Here is a 12254-nt window from a genome sequence, read left to right as displayed (position 1 = left end):
GTTGAATCTTCAGTATACCTCGCACATTCTTATGTGGGTGAGGTATATAGATGATATCCTGATTTTGTGGAGGGGCACCAGACAACTGTTTGAAGACTTTATTACACACGTAAATACAAATACACTGAATTTACGGTTAACCTCAGAAATCAGAGAAACCAGGATTACTTTCTTGGATCTACAATCTTGCGTGCACCGTCAGGTAAGATATAAACATCTATGCACCGTAAAGACACGGCAACCAACCGTTTATTATGGGCTGATAGCCACCATCCCCATCTCCAGCTATCTGGAATCCCGGTTGGACAGTTCCTTTGTGTAAGAAGGAATTGTTCGTCCAATCTAGAATTTGAAGAACAAGATACCTTATTGAAACAAAGATTTATTGATAGGGGGTACAGCAAAAAGGGCAATCAAAAAATCCTATAATAGAGCAAGGTCAACTGACCGCGATGACCTCCTGTCTGAGAAGAGAGATCAGAACGATGAAAAGTATATCGTTAGATTTATAGGGGCAGTCAATAACCAGTGGACACAGATTTCCCAAATTATAAACAACTATTGGCATATTAGTTTGGAGGACAATGAGTAAAGTCCTTAACAACTGAGCAACATTAGTTAGCCGGAAGGGCAAGAAACATCAATGACAAATTAGTGCACTGCCATTTCATTGTACCAACTAGAGATATATGGTTATCGGGAATTTTAGATGTCAGAGCTGCAAAGCCTGCTCATCATCCAGTCCAAGTAAAACATTCTACAATTGGGACAATAGTTGCAGTTATAGAATTAAACATTTTATAAACTGTAAGACAGTTGGAGTAGGGCCACCTGTGAATGCAGGAGAAAATATGTAGGTAAAACTACACGACAATTTCATCACAGGATCCTTGAGCATTTAGGAGATGTAAGAAACCATTGTGACACGCCACTGGCAAACCATGTACATCAGATACATCAGGGGATATATCTGGCCTCAGGTTTCTTGGTATTGAATCGGTGCCTAGAAACATTAGAGGGGGAGATTGGGACAGAGAAATCCTACAGAGAGAATCTCGTTGGATATACAACTTGGGGACATTATCTCCACAAGTTATTAATGAAGGATTTGTTTTCTCTCCTTTCATTTAAATATGCAGATTAAATAGTTTTCCTATATTCTTGACACCATAAGTATTCATTGCTGTATATTGTTAAAGATACTCCAGCTACAGAGTGCTATGAGCCCTAACATATTGAAGTTCTATCATATATTTGAATTTATTAAACAGCAATATTGACAGACTAATCAATCTGCCGGTCTGGGTTAATTTTGTTTACTAGCTTGATATATATATTTTTATTGTATTAAAATATATTAATCACCTATTAATCCTTCTGAATCTGCTATACCATTAGGATTAACTAACAATAGATCTAAAATAAAACAAACGGAACTAACAACTGATGCCTTCCAGGCTTTAAGTACCTGTACTATATGTAGTTGCTGTGTATATAAATAGAAATTAATATATCACTAAGATGTATTTTATATTTTGCTTATTAATATCATTCTACATAATCTACTGTTAATAATATACTGTCCCGTAATTTTGATCAAGCGAACTGAATGCTACGTAACAGTTTCTATGGAGATCGATTCTAAATATACCTTCGTTTTTAAGAAATAAATATCAGCGCGATAGAAAACCATTAAGCAAAGGCAAGGGTTAATTCAGTGCCTGTTGCCATAACAACCAGTTACCTATAAGTATCTGAACGCTTACTCGGCGTATCCAACTTTGAGAAAGCGCTGACAGGCGTGAAACTTACATCAGGTGATACGACGTAATGACGTCATGATGCGGAGGTGCTTGAAGATAGCTAAAAGTCGAGAATAGCTACAAATGTATCGTTATACGCTTCGACTGAGGCTACAACTTGATGCGTCATTAAACCACACCTCAAGACATAAATTAACACTTAAGTGTGCCTGGAAATAGAGGGTTAGCAGGCATTAGTATCTGAAAACCTAAGATTGACACACAAAATTGTATATATATTTACTATCCACATATAAGCAGCAAATTATGTGGTATTGAGTGGCAGTCAGGCTATACAGATAGCGGTGTTAGTAATATCTAGCATAAGTGACTGAGCAACAACGAATTAAGCAGTGACACTGAAATTGCTATACATTGGCTACTAGAGGAATAATATTCTCACCTTGCAAGATTTTGAACACTGCAGGATATGAACCAAACTGTGACTGCTGGCATACAAAACTGTACATGCTTTCTATCCACAAATAAGCAGCTACTTATGTGGCATTAAGTTGCAGTCAGTTTATGCAGTCAGTGGTGTTAGTGAAATCTGGCATGAGTGACTGAGTAGCAACTATTTAAACATCAATACCGAAATTGCTACAAACTTGTTACTAAAGGAACAACATTCCTCTTTTGCAAGAGTTTAAACACTGCAGGACATGAATCAAACTGTAATTGCTAATTAAGGTTCAGCTACTTCAATAGCACATGACCCCACAACAATAGATTTTTGAGTTGTGGTTACGTTACCAAAGTATGTTTTATGGAGCCTCTTTTATATTTAGTTCTGTGTACCGTTACATAGTTACATAGTTACATAGTAGATGAGGTTAAAAAAAGATGAACGTCCATCATCCAAAATAAATTCCTTCCTGATCCAAGAATTGTCAATCGGATTAATCCCTGGATCAACATCCTTCCCATGTTTACTTATTTGGTATATTCCTGTATACCTTTCCTTTCTAAAACGATAATCAACCTTTTTTTTTAAAAACTATTGTATCTGCCATCACAGTCTCCATGGGTAATGAATTCCACATTTTAACTGTCCTTACTGTAAAGAACCCTTTCATTTGTTGCTGGTGAAATCTCCTTTCCTCCAACCTTAAGGGATGGCCCCGAGTCCTTTGTACTGCCCGTGGGATGAATATTTGTTTTGAAAGCTCCTTGTATTGTCCCCGAATATACCGTGTACCGTTCCAAAGCTTCTTCACTTCTTAGTGATTTAGTGAGATATATTTATTACCTCTGGGTTTTAGTAAAAAGTAAAAATATCAATACCATACAGTACATTGGACCAATTTAAATGTGGTAAATTGGGCCAGTACTGATGTTCACAGGAATATGTGATCGTATGAATGACTTTCCATTGGTACTAAATGTATGGATGACATAGGGTACAAAAAGAAAGAAGCTGTAAATAAGCATTTATATATATATATATATATATATATATATATATTTATATATATATATATATATATATATATATATGCTAAATTTTATATGTACAGTATGTGGTTTAAGGGATTGGCCATTGAATTCTGAACACCAAGTCCCTCTTTACAAAATTAATTTATACTATTTACCATGAAAGTTGGACAGCAAAGATAAATAAAGGAGATAAGAAATATGAGGTAGTATCACTGTATAATACATCAGCCAAATCAACATTCTGATCTTTCTCCCTGTTATACAGTTGTTGGATGGACGAAGAAATGAGACTGTCAATCAAACTGTATCTTCATCTCTGAAGATGTTGGTGCCTCCTCATGAAGTCAATTTTAGAGTTTTCTTAAGAAACTGATTTTGAAATATGGATGTAAGGTGTTGGCTGCAGAATAAGATTTTGAAAGCTGATCTGTGCAATACATTAGAGCATGATTAACTAATGAGAAAGAAAGGACAATGGAATACCCTAGAAGAAGATATGAGCAATTTAATTTTCAAAGCAATTACCAACAGCCTCAACAAGGAAAATGGAGCACAAGAGAAATACTGTATATTTATCCAACTCTTTTGGTTATTTGCAATATTGCTACCTTATCCATCCAATTCAAAAATATGTGTTGATGCTGCTGTACAGTATGTGGAAAATGTAGCGTCAATGAACAACCTACAGTACTTTTAACCATATGATTTATTTGTGATTTGAGGAGTATATTGAGCTGTATCAGCAGTCGGGAGAGAAATGACTGGATACACATATGATAATGAGATATATCAGTTGATGCCTCTCTTGCTTCCTTTTTGGTATTTGATGGCATATCCTTGTCTTGAGAAGAAACTTGCATCGTGAAACTTGATAAACAAATGTCTTATTTTTTCTGCATACTCTAACTGATAGAATGCTAAATCACTGTCAAGCTACATGGCACCTATAGAGTTAACTTGACTTCTGAGAGTCAATAGTCAGTTTGCATTTTCATATGCAGATGCAGTCACGAGTATTAGATCTCTTGCCTGGGAAATTCTGGGGCAGTCTCACAGTAAATGCCTCAACATTGCTGCAACATTTCTGTGAGATCGGATTAACACAGTGGAGGGTCCCTGCACTTCCATTCAGTTTGACCCTGCAGGGACTCTCCGCTGTGTTAATCCGATGGGCCATTAAGAATCTCACTGAAATGTTGAGGCATGTTGAGGCATTTACTGTGAGATTGACCCAGAATCTCCCTGAATTTCCCTAGTAAGTGTTCTAATACTGATGGTGACATCTTTATACTTACTCTGATGTTTAAAAAGTCCAAGAGATAATAAAGCAATAGTCACACAAGTGGCCCTACTGACGTACCAGGTACTTCATAGTAAAATTGCTAGTTTTCTAAGGGATGATTGTGCTCACACCTCATCCGTCTTTGGTTGGCATTCACAGCCATGGGATTGCTACTGAAGTGATCACAGGGGCGACACAATCCTAGGGCTCTTGTGGCACTAAGAAGCTGCTGGACCATCTCAAGGGAACATGTTAAGCCGCTGAAATAATGACTCCAAAGTTCCCTTCCTCTATAATAGTTGACATTATAGTGCCATTGATCCTTTAGATTTTTGTGGCCAAAGTGCATGATTTTGCACTGTTTCGCATAAAAGTGTAGTTGACCATTTTTAATCTACCTACATCATTAATCATTTTGTTTAACCCATGACTGAATTGTCAAACCTGTTATAGATCTTGGTGTCATTCTGCAAAAAGGCATACGTTACCTTCCAGGCCATTTGTAATATCAATGTAATTAGTTTTGACTCAGAATTCAGTGTACTGTGTATACAGTATATTAAAGCAGTAACATTTACTGTAGTTTGTTAACATCCACAGCTTCACTGCTGATATTTGCATGATAAATAATAAGACTATTTGATTTCCTGTTTAAGAACGTATCAGCTTTTTTTAAGCGGGTACATTAAATGTTTGTCTTGTGGTCAAATGTAATAATACAAATTCTAAAATTCTTAAGCATAATTTAAGAAGATCTTATTAAATAATTTTACTATACCATGAACATTTTTATAAATGGGTATAACATGAATTTATTGCACGTCTGTTTGCTCCAATAGCTTATTTTATACTCTGGTGTTATTGTTTTTCACAATTAAACACTTTAGTAAATTGTGTAGTGCAGTATACTGGATGTATTTCTCTTCTTTTAGTTCTTTTGCTGACAACTGCTCTTTTCTTCCTTTCAGTGCATAGAAACAAAGGCGGTTAATCAATATCCTTAGTGCTGTAGCTAAAATCAGCACAAAAATGGTGTCCTCTTTGATTAACCTATTCCATTCAATGCAGCAATACGGGAAATGTTAGAAAGAGCCTAATGTCAGAGACTATTTGCATAAAGTACTTCTTTCTGTGTTGAGGTATTCTACCTTGGTCTTTTGTCCTTCCTAAAATGTATTGTTTGCTATTTTTAGTAGTAGTTTATACGACATTAACAATGGGAGGAAAATGAAGATATGGATAAACACCATTATCATACAGTCGGTGAGTTATTTAATTCCTCTATTATCGTCTCCTAAAGGTCTGCACTGCTACAGCCAAAACAAGGGTAATCTCTAATATAAAACAAAAATGGAGACAGAGAGATTAAAAGGTGCTATAATAATCTGAAAAAGCAATTAATATATACAGTATACCCCTATTAAAAATCCAATAGCATTTTTGCTCAAATGGGCCTTAGTATAAAAAATAATCTTGTATGCCCTAGAAATTTCAGTGAAAATACTAAAAAAGTTAAGAAAAACAAAATAGTGTATTGAAGACCAATGTGTTAAGAAATGGTAATACGGTTTGCTATGCCCTGTTGTTAAGTGCTACATTTTAACTCTGTGGATTTAAGATGGAGTTATCTATAGAGCTTTTATATTTCTATATTTTATATCGATTTAAATATGTACAGTATGCATAGATCTGAACTAACAGATTCTGATTCAATTTTTCACATACAGTAAGTCCCTCTGTCTGTGCATCGAGCTGCTTTCCCTTCTATCCGTGTAACCTGACTGCAACAGACATACTGTCCCTCTGTCTTTACTAATTAGGGAAAACCGCTCCCATCCTTATATTGTCAGAGTCCAAAAATAGAAAAGATGGAGGCACATAAGAAAAATGTGCACTATAATTGCTTGTATTTAGTGCATGCCAAGGGCAGAACAAGTGACGTTTCAGAGACACCGCCCCTTCCTTAGACATAACCAACCGTGTAATAAATATACCTAAAGTTGTCCCTTATATTACCAAGGAAACACTCACCACCTGAACCCGTCTCCGTCAGTACTTCCGGATGTATGGCCGCAACCCATGTGGTCAACCAGAGCGTCCTTTATTGTGATGATGTCAGCGCGCATGCACCATGGATCATCGCTGTCTAGCAACAAATATAAACTAAAATCAACGTATCACAGGGGACATGTGATGCACCAGCGTGAGCATTGCAAAACAGTAAATATAATCAAACATAGCTTATACTGTAGCTCATAGTACACAGATATATTAGTAATATAATCTTTGGACTCAGCATATACTGTAGAGCTGTACAGTACATACAAGTTTTATTCATTTTGATTCTCCAGGTATAGAGCAAACAAATCCAGGAACTCGGTTGTTCTTTTGATATATCCAGTTTTACGGTAACTGCAAATAAAAAAAATCTTTGTTAATGTAATGATAATGGCATTTTGATCACAAATGTATTTTATAACTACCATACTCACTGATGTTTATAGTTTTATCTAAGGCTTGTAATAACCTTTTTTCTTTAGTACATTGCTCTTAAGGAATATTTTTCAACAAAACAACATATTTTTTTCCCTTTTCAATAGCAGATCTGATTGAACATATAAAGTGAGCTCATCCGTTTGGATCAAAAGCCATAATCCGTTAGCAAAAAAAATAGAGAAACATTAACAACATGTCTATATTATAATATGGCCCCCTCTTATGCAAACATCTTTATGGACAAATTTGAAGAGACATATATATCTGTACTGCATCCCAGTACGCAACATATATTGCAGTGACGTCTTTGTAGTCTAAACAGGTACCAATGTACCATTTTCCCAATTTGTACAATGTTTGAACACATGCTATAATACCATTAAATGTACAGCAGAGAGTAATAACACTACTGTAAATTTAGAAAAAAGTTTGATATATTTTGGATGTGAAACTTCACTTTGAGAATAAAACCATTAAAACGAATCTACATTAAGAAGACTGACTGTAACAGTTTATTACATATGAACAGTTTCCACCCCCATGGACTGAAAGCAGGTTTACCCAATAGCCAAATGGTAAGAGTAAAAATAATTGTCAGCGATCAAGAAACGTTGACTACAAGAATTAAGCAAATGAGACAACACTTCTTAGAAAGGGTTATGATAATAAAATACTTGATCAATCAGTGAGCCACATAAACTTGAGACCACAACACGAGTTGTTAAATCCAACTTCAAGAACACCTAAAAAAGGAATTTATTTTCCACACACATTTACCTATATCTAAACAATTGTGGATTATTATTATGAACACTGGTCGATCCTACAAGGAGACCCATAAGTAGGACAACTGTTTGCAGACAGACCTGATTTTGCATACAACAGAGGATGGAACATAACAGATATAATAGTAAAAGTAGTTAGCAGTGTAGTTGCAAGACACACATTTCTGCAAATCCATTATATAAAAATGTTGAATGTATGACCTGCACTCAATGCAGTGAAATAATTTGTGGTGATTCTTTTTTACACCCCCTACACTGGTAAAAAAAATAAACACAATCCCTGGTTTCTTTACATACTTGAGCTCCTATGTGGTATATCTCTTGAAATGTCCATGCTGGTCAAAAGGAAAAACCATTAAAAGTTTGAAGGAATTGGTGTCTCAGCAAAAAACATATAAGAAACCCTGAGTGATACTCAGCACCAATACATATCTGATTGATGCACTATAGCCCAACTGAGGTATCAAGCAATCGTTCAGGAGACACTGTCCTCATCCGGTGACAGAGAGATACACTTATTACAACATAAAGCTAAATGGACATATTCATTTGATTCTGCTGTTACGAGAGGACTGAAAGTAATGCCGCCGCCCGCTGCGGCTCTTACCTCCGCTGTTGGGGCGCGAGGCGTCCGGTCCCATCTCCTCTCCTCTTCCCCTGCAGCTCCTGTTGCGCATGCGCGCCATCGGGGAAGACCCCTGCGGCGTCTACTGTTCTGGCTTTTCCTCCCGGCAGCTTCAATCCGCCCCTTCCGTCGCGTGCGTTGCGCACGTCGCGCGCACGCGCCACTATGTCCATCTCCACTGCCGCCAATGTACTTGTTCCCCCCACACCTGTCCTGCATCCTGCCTCAGCCTATCAGCGCTCTACCTTCATCTGACATCACCGCTGGGAGCTCTCATTGGTTCCTATCAGTATATAGTGCTACCAGTCCAGAGCTGATTGCTGAGCATAGTCAGTCTCTAGTTGTGCTTGCTATAAGCTACTTCGCAGTCTGCTCTTGTCTTCCGTTACAGATCCTTGTTTGAATCTGGACTCCCGATCTCTGGCACCCTCGAACCCCGGCTCGCCCTACGGACTTCTACCTTCTCCTCTCCTCGACCTTGGCTTTGGACCCCGACTACTCTTGATCTCTCCGACCCTGAATCTGGCAAGTACCTCTACTACTCTAAACTCTCCTGTCCCGAACCAGGCTTTCCACATGACTCTGCTTACCGGACCCGCTCACGCGGCTATAGAGCGGTGGTTTTCCTGTATCCCCACCTCGGCCTCACGGTCCAGTCCGGTTTGTGGTGAGCACTCCTATAGTCCCGTGACACTGAACAAGAGATTGGAACTTCAGTGGTTCCTTTGAAGAGGAATGTCCCATAATTGTGCTCTTGGGGTTGGGTTAGGAAGAGATGGAGGTGGACTTCCTATACGGATAATGATATACTCTGATTTCCCAATCCTTCCTATGACTACCAGGACCCCCCCCCATCCTCATTTTTGGAATAATAGAGCATGCGTTGCCAATTAACTATATAGTGAGACATTTATCACCTAAGCAGAAATTGTCAACGAGCCATAATGTCCGGTTTCTTTGACTGGGATTTGACTGTGCTTCCCTAAGTTCTATTATTCTTACTAGTTGTCTAAACAAGGTTAAATTGAGATGACAGAAACCTCCCTTCATTGTATTTCGCAATATGTACATATTCTATAATGTAGAGAAATTGGGGCCTATTCTATAAGCCTCGATAAGCCACTTATCGAGGCCTTTTCGGCCAAAATGCCTACTGCTTTTCTGTAAACTTCGATAAGTGGCCGATAAAGGCATGAATCGCCAATTTTTCAGCCGTCAAAGAAAAATCGACCGGCGATTAGCCACTTATCAGCAGGTTATGAAACTTGTGCAATTCTAGTAGCCTCGATTAGCATATCGAGGCTAATCACGGCTCTAGAATGGTGAGTTTCTCCCAAAATCAGTAAAATATTGAATGTACTGTATGTAAATGTATTTTTTCAGGTTTTTTTTATTGTATTTATTTCTTTTTATGTTTGTGAATGCCCATTGACTGATAATGCATTAATCTGTGCCAGGGTACAGATAAATACAGTGACAGCCAATGCATTTTTTTTGGCAAATGTTTGTTTTCTAATGATTGGTATTTTTTTCGATTTCTATTTATTGTTTGGATTAAATTGTTTTGAATTTGGGTGGCTTGTTTTTAGTACATTTTAGGATTGGTTAGGGTTTTAAATTAATTATTTGTTTTGTTGGCTAGTGGTTTAAATTAATTATTTGATTTGTTGGCTACTGGTTTTATTTCTTTATTTACTTGGTTGGATATATTTTTATTTATTTGTATTCTTATGTTTTGGAATAACATAATTGGAATTCTTTTGCTGTTTTAGTAATAGATTAATGTAATTGATGTGTAGTTGAGACTTTTTAGTTCTTTTATTGTTGGGGTGTTTAGGTGCTCATATATTTCTTTGATTATTGTGTATTTTTGACCTTAATTATTTTTATTAGGTTGATCATTGAGTGATATAGTGGCTTATCATGCCCATAGTATATGGGTATGTGAAGATGTTTATGAAGGGAATGATGAAAATGTAGAGACCTTGTGGATATAAATTAGCAGTAGAGGTAAAAGCATAAAGAAAATGTTTGTAGGGATATGCTATAAACCACCAAATATCTGTGAGATTGAGGAAGCTGAAGTACTTTTGCAAATGAAGAAGGCATCAAAACTAGGTTGTTTGCATAATGGGTGATTTTATTTATCCAGACATAGACTGGGGCAATGAGATTAGCATTACAACAAAAGGAAAAAATGTTGTATGGTGCTCTAAAAAAAAGACCGCTGTAAGATGAAATGATGTTTGGAAAAATTAACCCATATATAGTATAACTGTCCAACAAGATGTAAACTGGTAGATTATGATCCAACGCAGCACAGAATTAAGGATATATTCATAAGCACCTGCCGGTGACCAGTAGATTAAACATCCTATATCATGGGACAGTGATGAAGTATCAGAATAATATCCAAATAAAGTGGGTCAAACTGGGATAAACTCACATGGGATGAATGTCCACGATATGCAGTAAGTCCAATGTATCCAGCGACCCAGGGTTAAGTGTGCCTCCGTCTGTAGATAACCACCAGAGAGGAAGAAAAAGGAAAAAAAACTGAGCACTATATCCAGTGCTGATTAATCAGCAAATAACAACAATAAAAATAAAGCTAATTTAATGGATCAAAGATAATGAACAAAACACACCAACGCGTTTCAGACTATGAATAGCCCTTTAGTAAGGTGAATGCACAAATACCCTCAGGAGTGTGATTTATACAAGATCGCGGCGCCGTAAGGACCAATCACCATTACTTCCGGGTGCGTCACATGACACGGAACCCGTGACGTCAGCACGCCGGTAGACGCGGCACGAGTGCATTGCCAATACGAACGCGCGACGTCAGTGCGCAAGAGGACCTGAGGGGCGCGGCATACGTGTCCAACCACCAGTGCACATAGCGCTGGCCCAGGACCACTGTAATGCCGAAATACACCCCTCCAGGTCCGTCTGATGGAAACAGCATGTGACATCAGCACGTCAATCGACGTGGGACAGAACGTCCACATGCCTCGTGTCGCTATTGCTGATTCATCAGCACTGGATATAGTGCTCCGTTACAACAAAAGGAAACAGGTTTTTGGGGGTGCTTAAAGACAATTTAATGACCCAAATTATTAAGGAACCAACCAGAAGAGGGGCAATACTGGATTTGGTAATCTCAAACAATTTAGAAGTAATAACACATTTTCAAGTCCTGAAACATTTGGGTAACATGGTCTCAGTTGAAATAAATGGTCAAAAAACAGATTACTTGTGTTCAACAAAGACCTTAAACTTTAGAAAGGCAGATTTTAATAAACTGAGGTCTAATCTACAAGTAATACATTGGGATGATGTTTTTGCAGGGAAAATGTAGAAGATAAATGGGCAGTCTTTAAAACATTGTTAGAAAAGCAAACTTATCAGTGTGTACCCTTGGGTAATAAGTATAAAAGAAATAAGTCAAAACCAATGTGGCTAAATAAACAGGTAGAGGAGGAAATGGACAAGAAGAGGAAGGTGTTTAGATTCTTTAAGTCAGAAGGGATGGAGGCATCGTGTCAGAATTATAAGGAATGTAACAAGAATTACAAAAGGGCAATCAAATTAGCAAAAGTGGATAATGAAAAAAGGATTGCAATAGAAAGTGAGATCAACCCTAAAAAGTTATTTAAGTACCTTAATAACAAAAAAATGAGAAAAAAAAATATAAGACCCTTTCAGTGTGAGATGGGCAGGCAGATTATTGGAGATAAGGAAAAAGCAGAAATATTAAACAAATTATTTGCCTCTGTGTTTACCAGGGAAGAATCAATTTCAATAGTAGTGCCGCAGGAGGAAGC

The sequence above is a fragment of the Ascaphus truei genome, chromosome 3, assembly GCF_040206685.1.
Source record: "Ascaphus truei isolate aAscTru1 chromosome 3, aAscTru1.hap1, whole genome shotgun sequence".
In the NCBI taxonomy this organism is placed as follows: Eukaryota; Metazoa; Chordata; class Amphibia; order Anura; family Ascaphidae; genus Ascaphus; species Ascaphus truei.
This window is presented reverse-complemented; position numbering follows the sequence as displayed.